The sequence below is a fragment of the Eulemur rufifrons genome, chromosome 7 (assembly GCF_041146395.1).
Source record: "Eulemur rufifrons isolate Redbay chromosome 7, OSU_ERuf_1, whole genome shotgun sequence".
NCBI classification, from domain to species: domain Eukaryota; kingdom Metazoa; phylum Chordata; class Mammalia; order Primates; family Lemuridae; genus Eulemur; species Eulemur rufifrons.
Window position 1 is genome coordinate 127,484,381 of NC_090989.1, and position 12,842 is coordinate 127,497,222.

At 41.0% G+C, this 12,842-nt stretch overlaps 1 pseudogene; it reads right to left on the reverse strand.

The window, feature by feature from the left end:
- Positions 1–1,043: 1,043 nt before the first annotated feature.
- LOC138385799 (tubulin alpha-1C chain pseudogene) lies at positions 1,044–1,614 on the reverse strand (annotated as a pseudogene).
- Between the last annotated feature and the right edge of the window lie 11,228 nt (positions 1,615–12,842).

Consider the following 12,842-nt stretch of genomic DNA (forward strand, 5'->3'; position numbering starts at 1 on the left):
TTGGGAACAAGTTAAAAGGAAGTGATTTTTGTTTGCTGTTTCAGTGCACAGAAATGCAGGGTTTCCATTTTGGTGCAGTGTTACCAGCCATGCCCCCAAATTCCAACCCCCCCTGACGGGGCTCTTCACTTTAGACTCTTTGTTTCCAGATTTGGCTTGGTTTTTAAGATTCAACAGGTCCACTCTCTGAGTGTAACTTAAATTTCTAAACCCACTAGACTAGAGATGAAGCACACAGATCTTGCAAAATCATTCAATATACAGCAGCTCTCACACACTCTAAGTTACAGGACACCCCATTTTTGAACCTGCCTAATGCACCAGTGTCTGGGTGAACTCTCCAATTTTTATCCATAGATGTTAATTGAACTATAAACTATGTACTAAAGTGTACATATAAATTATGGCTATTTCTTTTAGAAATGTGTGAACATCAAGTTATTCTATTTGTTTATTATTCTTGATAATTGAAAATTATTTTTTAACATTGATTTACTATTCTATTCATCTTTTACTTACAAACTATTAAAAGTGAGCAATGGCTGGAAAATGTGGCTTCATTTAGATTTTTATTAACCCATGGCACAGGTTTTCCTAGAATGGTCATACACACAGACCTTGTCTTGTACCTGAATTATTGAAATTCCTTACAAATGGTTATCCCATGAGTTCTTTTGTCCTCCTGGTCTCCTTACTGCATCTAAAGGGAGACTTTTTGATTTCCTTCCCTCACTCTTCTCCCAGGCCTCCAACAGCTGAGGCCTGCACTCTCCCTACACAACAACCTTCTTCTGAACTCACTCTGAGTCAGTCAGGGCAGGGCCGGTGGGGCTGGTCTGACTGTCCTGGGAAGGGGTAAAAGGGAAGATTGTGGCATCTACAGCTTCAATGTTGAACATGGCAGCTACTAGCTCAGAGTGTGGCTATTAAACACTTGAAATGTGGCTAGTGATGTGCTGTAAGTGTAAAATATGTATCAGGTTTCAGAGAAAAAAAGTCAAATTAACAAAAAAGGAAAATATATCATTCTTGCAAACATAGGACTAAGAAATAAACCTGGCTTTAAAAAAAAAAAAGTTGTAGGGCTCAAAAATAGCTACAGAAACCTGGGGGCTGGGTAAATGGAGAATTCCAGCTTGGGCTTCTTGCCATGACCAACAGAGAGATGTCCCATCAGCAGGAGGTGAACCCAGAACCAGTTCCCCCACCAAAGCTGTGAAGAATCAAGAAGTCCTGAAAACCTGTGCACTGGTTGGCCAGCTTGCAAATTCAGTCCAAGACAAGGTCAATGATCTCCTTGCCAATGCTGTAGAGCCCACGGGCACAGTTATTGGCAGCATCTTCCTTGCCTGAGATGAGTCACTTGGGGTGGAAGAGCTAGCAGTAGGTGCTAGTGCAAATTTTGTCAATGACGGTGGGTTCCAGGTCTACAAACGCTGCCCTGGGCACATGCTTGGCAGTGCCTGTCTCACTGGAGAAGGTGTTGAAGCAGTCATCTCCTCACCCAATGGTCTTGTCTGTTGGCATCTGGCCACTGGGCTGGATGCTGTGTTCCAGGCAGTAAAGCTTCCAGCAGGCATTGCCAATCTGGGCACCTGCTGGACATGTACTCATGCATGATGGGGATGTGTAGGGTCCCATGGCACTGGAGGAGGCAAAATGATGGTGACAAGGATCTCCTACTGGCTGACTACCAAGAAGTCCACGGGAGAAGTAGTCCTGCCTTTTAAACATAACTCAGTTTCTATTTCGAGCCTCCATTCTGAAAGGGTTGGAGAAACAGAGTCAATCTATGGTCACCCTCTCCTTTTCTCCTTTGCTGAGGTTTTTAACTGCTCTGGTGGCTTACGTGGTCCCAAAACACTGTAGGAAAGTGAGGCCTAGCATCCTTCCACCTCAGCAAGGGTTCTTAAGAGCCAAGGCTTGGCTACTTCTCCCACCATGCTGGATGCTGGAATCTCAGAGAAGCTCTCCAAAGCCCTTCCCAACTTCCATGCTACTCTCTAGCACATGGTGTAATTCTGGGCCTCCTGGATCATGTTGGGATGTAGGAAGCTCTCATGGGTTACCTGAAGCTCTGTTGGTTTAGACCAGGAATGGGCAAACTATGGCCCACAGGCCAAACCTGACGTACTGCCTGTTTATGCAAATAAAGTTTTATTGGAACATAGCCACATTCATTCATTTACGTATTGTCTGTAGCTACTTTCATGCTGATGATAGAATTGAGTGGTTGTGACAGAGACTGTATGGCACACAAAGGCAAAATATTTATTCCTAGTGCTTTAAGAAAAGGTTGGCCAACTCTTGGCTCAGACACATCATGTACCCATGTCTTCTCAGAGGTCTTCCCACCTTCCCACATTCCCAGGGCTCTACTTTGGGCCTGGGGCACAGGTTCTCTACACTTTCACATCTCATCAATTCTCATTCCCCGCTTTCTCCAACCCCAGACTCCGTAGTGAAGGTGTCAGAATCCAGACTCATTTCTCAGGGGCCTTACCAGTTAGCTAATCTCTAATTAATTCCCCTCAGGGAAGGAAGACTTGCTTCCAATTCTTTGGATATTTTTCCAAATCTTTGTCTGTGCGAAGAGGCCTTTTTTATTTCCCCCAAAGTCTACGGTTTAAAATTCAAATCTCAGAATTTTCCTCAGATTTCCATTATGCATTCCTTCCTTGGGTCAGTGAACAAAGAATGATTTAGACCAGTTTTTCTCAAAGTGTAGACCACAGGATGGCAGCATCAGCATCACCTCAAATGTGTTACAAATGAAGATTCTCAGTCCTTGTCCCAGGCCCACTGAATCTGAAACCGTAGGGGTGGGGCCCAGGAATCTGTGTTTTGACTAGATCTTCAAGTGATTCTGATTCGGACTAGAGTTTAGTAACTAGATTGAGTGGACTAGATTGAGTGGTATCAGGAGTAGAGATTGAGGAAAGCATTGAGGCTGGGCACGGTAGCTCATGCCTGTAATCCTAGCACTCTGGGAGGCCAACGTGGGGAGATGGCTTGAGATCAGGCGTTCAAAATCAACCTGAGCAAGAGCAAGACCCTGCTTCTACTAAAATTAGAAAATATTAGCTGGTGGCGCACATCTGTAGTCCAGCTACTCGGGAAGTTGAGGCAGGAGGATCTCTTGAGCCCGCCAGTTTGCGGTTGCAGTGAGCTATCATGCAGCACTGTAGTCTACCCAGGGCCACAAAGCAAGACTCTGTTTCAAACAACAACAACAAACAGAAGAAAGCATTGGATTGAAAGTGTATCTATTACTATTTCACTCACATCATGGCTGTCCTTACATCTACCCTTACGGTTCTTTCTCAGGCATCGACTTGCTTTAACACATCTGTGTTATGCCTACTATGGCCCAGAACCTGTGATGAAATGTTCACAGAAGCCCAAGCTTCTTTGTCCCTCCAAGCTGTTGGTACCCTTTTTGTTCAGTCTTCTGTGCAGGCCAAGGCCCCTTATTATTAGTAGCTAAAAATCCATTTCCTCTTCCTTTATCTCCAATCTGAACCATGTGTACTCAGGGGTATAGTTTGTACTAAGGGACTTACAAAGCTATATCATTAATGAGAGCCTTGACCTGGGCTATCTAGATTTGAAGGACAATCACTATGGATAAGTATGGGTAAAATTGAGATTAGAATATACAATTTGCATTTATTTTAAAGGTAAAACAACTGATTTGTATGATTGCTATAGGCGGTGGCACCAGAGCCTCCAAGGAGTATATTCACTGTCCTTTTCCAGTGGAAACGTTTGGGGAGTCCTGGTGTGCAGGTCGGTGCGCAGAGTGTGATTTGCTGCACTTAACTGGTTCGTAGATCCGGGACTGCTCCAGTTAGACTCTTTATTCTGTTACTCAGACATTCACCTTTTCACCCATATATTCTTTATTCTCAATTATGTACTGTCTATATTTAAATTTGTTTTTTCCTTTATATTCATTTCTTTTCTCTTCCTCTTTCCCTCCCTTTCACCCTGTGCCTTCTAAACCCATTCATTGGCCATGTTTATTAAAAAGCTACTGATTTAGCCAATATTTGAGTAAATGTTTTGGGGGCCTCTTAAAGACCTCTTTTTGCTTTGGTACTCTGATCAGCTAAGCAATGCAGCTGATTTATTTTAATATAAGTGTGGCTGTACTTTTACTACTCACTGCTTACTTAGATATCTCTGCCAGCCTTCTGCCAAGTTCAGCATGTTTGCAGCAGGCTTAGATACTGCACAGTGAAGCTCCTCGCTCTGGATTATCCCCATTCACAACCTTTTACACCCTGTTTGTGCAAAGCTTTGCGTACTGAATGGAGAAGTGGCTTGTGGAAGGCATACCTTGCTGCTTCTCTCACACCAAAATGACTGTGGATGCGGCATTACTCGAGTCATTTTTGCTGTGAGAGCAGTGGTATGTCAGATTTAAAGAAGGAAATGCACTTGTCCTTTTGCTTTGTTTTACTAAACAATTCACAGCAAAAATCTATGATTTTTCAAAGATCTCTATTTCCAATAGCACTGAACCAAAGAATCACAAATAAGAAAAAAGAAAGTAATTCTTAATGATTTTGCTCCCTTTTCTTGTATTATCAGAAATATTCATAACTAACCTTGTATCTAAGTTTAGCATTTACTGGCTCAAATAAATTGGTCACAGCCTGTTCCTTTTTAGTTGCAGGCAGAAAAAAATAACAATTGAAGTATGGAGGCTTTTGTATTAATTTTTTAATGCTGATTACCTTTCTTCAAGTCTTCTTTTGGAGGAAATACACTAAATAATGTTGAGATGTGATTTCCATCTGAAGATAATAAAAAGATATAAGTATTCAACTAAGTTCGGAATTCCACCTTCCCCATTTCTTAAAATATTTCAAATGCCTTGTTTGAAAAAAGCTCCTAAATGACTAAATTAAAAAAATAAAATCATTCACCACAGTGGACTCTCCTGACAGGTTCTGTGAGATCCAACCACTGGAGTTAACCCCATGCCAATGAGAGCTCTGCCATCAGTTTCAATGTCAAGATTTTGGAGCAGAGTACCAATTGGGCAATATGATTATAAACGAAAACTTCCATTTTCCTCTAAGGAAAGAAAGTCTGTAATTTGTAGTTTCATTAATGAGCACTAACATGGAATCCTGGATTTTTTCTGGATTAGAGAATTTGAAGAATGGTTTTTATCCAAAAAAAAAAAAAAAAAAATGGTGGTGGGGAAACAAAATGTTCTCTATCAAAAAATTCTCTTGACTTTTCCTGAGAAAATGACTGGAGTGTTGACATGTTATATAAACTAATGCTATTATGAGTACTTCAGAAACCAGTTGAGAGACGGACTGCATAATCATACACACTCAAAGTCTCTTTGTAGCTGGGTTGGGTTCCCTCTCTTCCAACCAAGGATAGCCCTATTTGGACTGTACATTGTAGGACTACAGGCATGATTTCACATCGCCCATTATAACCGATAGCATTCAGCTGGTGCTCCTGAGGCACAAGGGCCCCACTATCAGTTTATACACCTTGTAGGTTTCCTTTCAGGGGAGGAGAAGGTAGACTGTGAATCTCATGGAATGGGGCGCTTCTCATTCAGGACTTTTCACATATATCTTTCCCATGGAAGTCTAGAGAAATTCCCAGGCAACTGTCCCTGCTTCCTCTTCCCGTACTAAAAACATTCATGAAATAATGTTTTCCTCGTAAACTACAAGGCAATCATATGCCCAATGTCATTAGACTCCAGTGGACCTGCTTGGATTTACAGTCTCATTATCAAAGGGAATGGAAGTTTCTCTTGTTTGTATGTTCATTGCATGGAGGAGGAATGTGAGTCCTAACCCATTAACCCCAGTGGCCTGAGATCTGACTGTGGTCGGGAGTGAAATTTGGCCTATCTCTCTATACATACTTCTGCTGATTCAGAGGAAAAACTACCCTAGGGTGAACCTCAATGAGACTTAAGGAGAAAATGGCAATATGTGCAAAGTTTAGAGAAAGTAAAGGAGCGACTTCAAAGTCAAAATTCACAATCACAAGGCAGAGACGTTAGGATGCAAAGTTAAAATGAAGGAAGTAAAGGAAGAAAGAAAGAAACCTAAACCCTGGTGTGTGTAAAAAGCTCAGGGCAAAATTCCCTCTCCAACTGCACCAAGGAGCTTTCAATTGTGCATTCTGAACTCGTTCCAGGAGCAGCACCCCCACCGATGTCGATGGGAGTTCTGCACTCAAAAGCATTGAAGCAATGGCAATAAAGATCCACAATGTACAAAGGAAAAAAAAAATACCACCACCAACAAGAAAAACTGCCTAGCGTGGGCACTGAGCGGGGAATTTCTGCCCTTAGCAACCAGAGCAGGAATGTGGGGGCAGGCACCAAGCAAGCCTGTCTACTTGAGATCTTAGCTTGTGTCGGTCCCCCTAAAATTCAGAGCCAGAGTCAATGAATGACAAGCCAGGAGGCACATTTGAATCACCTGGGGAGCTTTAAAAACACAATAATACCCCAAACCCATCCCCAGAGATTCTGATTTAATTGATCCGAGGAGAAGCTTGGGCATTGGTGTCTTTTACAAGCTTCCCTGGTGATTGCTATGTGTAACGGGGTTGCAGGCCGCTGCTCACGTTATGAAGTTGCTCGGAAGGTTTCCCGTCTGTGCGGCAGAGAGCAGAGTGGTCAGCAGACCTGCCCCTTGTTGCTGTCTTGGGGGCAAATGAACGCAGGTGGAATTAAATCTTCGTTTATGAAAACTGTTGAGAAAATAAAGTATTGATCTTACTTGAGAGACTTTTATGTTAGTCAATTAAATTAGTACTGTACCTTTCTACTAGTAAAATAAGAGTACCATTACTATATGGAAATATAATGTTCCATAATATTTTTATTGTGAGACAGGGGACGTGTCTTACTGCACTCAAATGTACAGTTTACGCACGACTATAAAGTTAGCTGTAATCCATAAACAGGCGATATAGATCTTAGATATCTCTTTTAAGATCAGTTGGAAGGAAAATTCTTTATTCCTTAGCAACACCATAGGAAGCAGGATTGCCTCCAAGAAAAAAAAAAATCCTTATCTTTACTAATTATTTCACATGAAAATGCAATAGACCACTCCATTATTCTAATATTTGAAGGGGAATAAATGCTTTTCTGATAATTCTCATGTACATTGTTGAAGTATTGCAATTGAAAACTGAAAAAAATATTTATTTTTATTTTTTTCAGTGCTACTCACTGAACTCCCCTGCAACAAGAACCAAGAGATATATTTTCCTTGAATGTCATATGCTACAATAGAAAACAACACAATATGTAGGAAGGTTATGTGTTTCCTGGGTTGTCGGTGGGCTGACAGTTTCGAGCTCAGTAGAAATAGGCACATTACTAGAGCATTTTCACTTTAGGCTATTTGGAAATGTGTCATTTAAAATGTGAAATCCTGGCATAAGATTTTCACACTGAAATTTTTTCAAAACTATCTAAAATGTGTCTTATTTGTGAAAATGCATCTTATTAATCCATTGTGATATAAAATAACAGCTGCTAATATGATTTTAAAGTTTATAATAAAGTGCATCAAAATGTCTATAGAACGGATCGTGACAGCCCAGCCAACAAGCGATATTTCAGGGACTTTTAATATGTAAGTAAAATGCCAACATGGCAGAAAATGAAAAGTCCCAAATGAGTTTTTTCTGATTTTGACATTTATTCTCCTAATTTGAACCCCACACCTACTTGCCCCAGGCATTTCTATTATCAGAAAGAAAGAGGAAGACAAGAGTCTTTAACACTAAAGTGCTATAACCCCTACTGTCGGCCTGTATCAGTTAGCTATCGCTACAGTAATGCTGTATAAGAAACCACTCTAGCTCAGTTGCTTAAAATCATTTATTCCAGTGTCTGTGGGTCAGCTAGGTTTTGGCTGATCTAGGCTGGGTTCATATAGGCTTGGCTACAAGCTGCAGGTTAGGTCCATTTCTGCTGCAAGAATCTCTAATATTTTTTGGATCAGTAGCTAACCAAGGCATCTTCTTATGATGGCAACGGCATAAGTGCAAGAGAGATGAGTGGAAATACGCTAAATATTCCAAGGCCTAGGCTTGAATTGGCGCACTGTCTCACAACCTGCTTTCCTTTGGCTAAATCAAATCAAATGGCCAAACCTGACATAAATAATGGAAGGTCAGGGGAACATGCACTGCCATTAATGAGAGGAATTGTATCTGGTGACAATTGCAGCTGTTGGGGGTTGTCAGGGGGCAGGTTTCTGGTATGGCTGTGGTATTGCTTTTCAAATTAATGATTTGATATCCATATAACCATATAGTCCTGTTAGAGATGATACAGTGTAGAGTGCAATTTGTGGTGCTACATCGTCAGGGTCAAAATCCCACCTCCCACAACTATTGTCTTTGTGACTTTGAGCAAGTTACTTAATTGCTCTATTCTTAGTTTCCTCCCTGTAAATGTGGAAAACAATAGCACCTAACTCACAGAGTTGTTGTAAGGATGAAATGAATTAGTGTATGTAAGTATGACCTTGAAAAATGAATAGGTGGCCAATCCCAACACTTTGGGAAGCCGAGGTGGAAGGACTGCTTGAGGCTAGTAGTTCAAGACCAGCCTGAGCAACATAGGAAGACCCTATCTCTGCAAAAAATAAAAATTTAGCCGGGCATGGTGGTCTGTGCCTGTAGTTCCAGCTACTTCAGAGGCTGAGACAGGAGGATTGCTTGAGATCAGGAGTTAGAGGTTGCTGTGAGCTATGATGATACCACTAAACTCTAGCCTGGGCAACAGAGTGAGACCCTGTGTCAAAAAAAATCCAAAATAAAACAGAAAAGAAGAAAGGAAAGAGAAAGAAAGAAAGAAAGAGATAGAGAGAAAGAGAAAGAAAGAGAGAGAGAGAGAGAAAGAAAGAAAGAAAGAAAGAAAAGAAGGAGGGAGAATAGGTACCCTCAGCTGGAGTAACATGTGGCCATTCAAGCATTCCTTTATTGACCATGTTGTCTCTGAAATATAAACTTCCAGAGGGCAGAAGCCATGTCTACTTTATAAGTTATGTAGATCTTCCAGTAAATCATCATATTTGGCAAGTGGAAAAAGGGATTATGGTGGCTAAGCACAAATAAGGATTATTTACTTTCCACATTCACTTCCTCTGCCAAAATATGTTTATGCAAAGCTCCTGACTACATTTACCTTTCCTTGAAAAACTAAAGCAAATTACATCTAACAAAACAAAACCATAATTCATTCAAAATGCACTATTAGATATCTACTGTGGGTGAAGAAGCTTGCTAGACAATGGGGAACAGGGTCTGGGGGATGGGAATTACAAAAATGCATGAAGAACGTCCTATTTTCTTAAGGAGCTTCAACTCTATCAGGACAAATAAGACACATGGATTTGGGTAACAATAAAGCCACACAGAAAGGTACATGCTACCAGAGAGGCAGAGGGAAAGGCTTTGGGTGAGCAGAGTGAAGAGCTGTCTTCATTGTGTGTGAGTTTACTCATCTGTAGGATAGAGATAATAATACAGCATTGTGAAGATTAATATGTAAAGTACATATAACAGTGGTAACCACCATGACTGGTAGTAGCAGGATGCCTCATGGCTATGGAAAGAGGTAAGAGGGAAGAGTGCACAAAGGACTTATATAAGCTGAAACTTGAAGTCTCCTTAAGACTTGAACATGCAGAGATGGGAGGGCCAAAGTGCGTCAATGCAGTGGAGTCAGGTTTTGGTTTAGACAACCTGGCTTGAAACTTTACTCCACAACTCATTCCACACACTTATCAAGTTCCTAATTTCTCTGGCTGACCTATCAGTTTCTGAAAGAGATGTGTAAAAAATCTTCACCTATCTTTGGAGATTTGTCAGTTTCTTAGAAGTCTTTCTATTTATGCTTATGTATGTCGAGAATCAGGATAGTCTTATCCTTCTGGGTAAACTGTTCTTTTTAATATTAAGTAATGATTTTCTTTGTACCCAATAATGCTCTAGGTTTTAAAGCCTATCTTGTCTCATATTAATATTGTTATAGTAGTTCATTTTGGTCTATGTTTTCCAGCATATCTCTTCCTTCTCCCATACTTACAACTTGTTTCAGTCAGGGCTCTCTAGAGAGGCAGAACTGATGGGACATACAGAGAGATTATGGAAAGGGATTTACAAGATGAATTAGTTCACTTGATTATGGAGGCTGAGAAGTCCATGACAGTCTATCTGCAAGCTGGGGAACCAAGAAAGCCACTAGTGTGGCTCAGTCCAAGTCCAAAAGCCTCAGAACCAAGGAATCCAGTGGTGTAATTCTCATTCTGAGGCTAAAGGCCTGAGAATTGGGGGAGCTACTCACGGGAGTCCTTGAGTCCAAAGGGTGGAGTTCTGACATTCAAGAACAGGAGAAGGGTGTACTGAGAATTCACCCTTCCTCTGATTTTCTTTTCCTTTTAGGCACCCCATCAGTCTCCCTGCTTTTTGTTATTTTGTTTGTTTGTTTTTGTTGTTGTTGTTGTTGAGACAGAATGTCACTCGGTGTCCCTGGGTAGAATGCAGTGATTGTAGTCACCACAAGCTTCAGGTCCTAGGCTGTGAGCAATCCTTCTGCCTCAGCCTACCAGGTAGCTGGGACTACAGGTGTGCCACAACACCTGGCTGGAGTTTGTGGTTTTGTGTATTTTTTTTGTCTTTTTTTTTTTGTTTGTTTGTTTCTTGTCTCTAGAGACAGGGTCTCACTGTGCTCAGTCTAGTGTCGAACCCCTGAGCTGCAGCTGTCCTCCCACCTCGGCCTCCCGGAAAGCTAGGATTATAGGTGTGAGCCACCGTGCCACGGCGTATAAGCCTTCTTCTCTCTCTGCATCCACGCCAGCATCTATTGCTTTTTAATGAAAGCCATTCAAACTGTGGTAAGGTGATATCTCATTGTGGTTTTAATTTGCATTTCCCTGATAATTAGTGACATTGAGCATTTTTTTCATGTTTATTGGCCATTTGTCTGTCTTCTTTTGAAAAGCTTCTGTTCATGTCTTTTGCCTGCTTTTTAATGGGGCTAGCAATGACACTGACTTAAAGTTTATGCCTTTGGGTCCTTCTTTGTTTCTAGCACCTTAGTGGTTTCTTGTTTTGTTTTGTTTTTGTTTTTGTTTTTAAGATTGGCTGTCATATTTAAAACATACTATTGTTTATCCAACATTTCACTGTGTCTGTGTATATGGGGAGACAGCAAGATGGCCTGGACAGTTCAATCTATCAAGTAGCTGCGAGTTGAGGCTTACTATAAAATGATATAATAATAGTATCTGCTTCATGAGATTGTCATGAAGATTAAGCAAGTTAATACATGTAAAACACTTAGAACAATATCTGTTCTAATGTAAGAATCATTATTATATTATTACTATCATTATCCTTAATTTTTTAAAACTTCACAGTGCTGATCTGTAAAGGGTGTGCAATTTCCACCTGGGTCTCTTGGAACCTTCACTTTTGGGCTGCTTCTTTTCAGAATCTAGTCACCATGCTGTGAGAAGCCCAAATCACATAGCAAATGCCATGTGTAGGGGCTCAGATCCACAGCCCCAGAATCAACTGCCTGCCCTGCGAATGAGCTGTCCAGGATGTACAACCCAGTTGAGCCTTAAGACGACTCCTGTCCTCTTTCCAATTACAACTACGTGAGAGACTCTAAGGGAGAGCCATCCCGAAGAATACTTTCCACAAAATCATGAGCAAAACAAAAAGGTTCTTTTAAGCCATTAAGTTTTGGGTTAATTTGATATGCAGCAATAGATAACCAAGACAAATAATCAACAGGTATTAAATATTTACTATGTACCATTTACCGTAATAAACACTTTTATGATTCCTCAAATAATCTTCTCCATAATCTTATTGCTCTTACTCTCATTTTAAAGATTAGGAAACCGAAGTTCAGAAAACTTGTTCAGAGTTGTACAGTTAGGATGTGGGGAGTTAGAGTTGGAAGTAAGGTCCAGAGCCTATATTTTCATCCACTATGCTTGTTTCAGTCTGTGTTCTTCCGGAATCCAGTTCTGAGACAAGGATCCAAGTGCAAGTAGTTTATTGGAAGTTGATCCCAATAAACACCAGTAGGTGTGTGAAAAAGTGAAATAGGAAAGGAGAGGAAGCTAATAAGGTATGAGTTGTTGAGTGTTTACCACTGTGGGAAACTGGAGCTCAGTCCTGCTCCGGAACTTTGGGCTATATTGTGGAACATGCTTCAGAGTTATCTCAGCTGAGGCACAAAGGAGCTGGAGTATTTGTCCTATGAGTTTCCATCTGTAATTTGTTGAGAGCTGTTTCCAGGGTTATTAAATCTCTGGCACTTCTGGCTTAACCTGAAAATGGGCTACGTATAGTCCCATGACCAGAAAGGAGCCCCCAGGTAGGGAGTCACAGGTGTTTGAAGTAAGCAGCCTTTCCTGTGTAGACATGAATGCTTGAGGGCTTGGGAGGGACAACAACAGCATCTTCCTACAACATTGTCACCCTCACACTCCTTCTGGCCACACAGATACGAATTACAAAACATAAACATCGCAGGAAAAGGTGGCAGTAACACATGCAAGAGCTGCTTTCTTGAAGTGCTTTCACTTGAGGAAATGTGTGGGTGTGTGTGCCTGTGTGTCTGGGAGTATAAAACCAAATGTACTTAGCATTTGTAAAAGTAAAATCAAGGGAATAGTGAGCTACTGTCCCACTTCAGGAATGATAAAGAGGAGAAATAGAATTACTCTCTCTACTTCTGTTGAGTGATCTCTTTCCTTCCATCTGCATATTTGTGGCCAGTTGTGGTCAGTAGAAAAAGTGAA